The following is a 1,143-nucleotide window of genomic DNA, read 5'->3' on the forward strand; positions in this document are numbered from 1 at the left end:
AATAAATCTATTAGTCTTTAGCCCAAAGATCCATACACACTTAAATTATATAAATTTATATATTTAAAATAATTATAGTATAAGTGTAATTTTTCAATAAAATATAAAAGAAATATATGTAAATTAAAAAAAATATTTTAATCTTTAAATTTGGTTTTCATTTATTGTTTTTATATATATGTTAACTTTTTATTCATTCCAAACACATTTAAATTTATATATTTATAAGTTGTTAATTTTTTTATTAAAAATATAAAAGTTAAATATATAAAAAAAATATATGTATATTAAAAAAAATTAATTTTTAAATTTTGTTGTGATTTGTTACTTTTGAATATATGTTAATATTTTAGTAAAATATTGACATTTTTTTTTTCCAAGGAAAAAAGCGAACTTTTCATTAAACATAAAAAGTTACAAGTATATGCCAAAGGCATTCCGTTTGCTGTATGAAGAACTCATAGAGCTGCTACAAAAAGAAACAGTCCTTTCTGTATCTCAAATTCTGGCTTAAGGTCAGCTGAAAGACGTAAAAATACAGTTACGTTTTCAGCCCATTAAGAACTAAGAACAGTCCAAAAGAAAGTGATCCATCTGGTTATGTCCATTTACTATTTCCTAGGCCTCCTCTTAAGAGGAAAACAACCCAAAACGAAAATAGAAACGACATTCAACAAAAAAACTGTGGCGATGTTTGTCAACAAGTAGTTCAAACAAGTAGGTTCCAATTGTTTATGCAAAAACATAAGAAAAACTATATAACTGTAAAGATAGGAAATATTAAGAGTATGGAGGTTGATCCGACACACAGATCTGTCCCTGATCTTCTTCCACTACTTTCCAACTGCCCATAACTTGTTGTATACCTTCTTTAGAAAGGTTGTCCGCTGCAACATTTCGCTCCCTGTAGATATAGCAGATTGAAAATAAATTAAAAGAAATCTTCAAGGACAGAATTTCTTCTAGCAAAGGTCTGAGCATATAACTGTGACATCTACTTTGACCATTGACCCAATTAATAACAGATAAAAAATCTCCAAAGATCTGAACTGTGAGAATGTTCCTATGAATAAGCCAACATAGGAGGAGTTTTAAGGCTGATAGTTCTGCATAATTGTTTGTCCCTGTGCCTAGCCCTACAAA

The sequence above is a fragment of the Pinus tabuliformis genome, chromosome 9 (assembly GCF_031772625.1).
Source record: "Pinus tabuliformis cultivar Carrire ecotype Pingquan chromosome 9, CPIR1, whole genome shotgun sequence".
Classification (NCBI taxonomy): Eukaryota; Viridiplantae; Streptophyta; class Pinopsida; order Pinales; family Pinaceae; genus Pinus; species Pinus tabuliformis.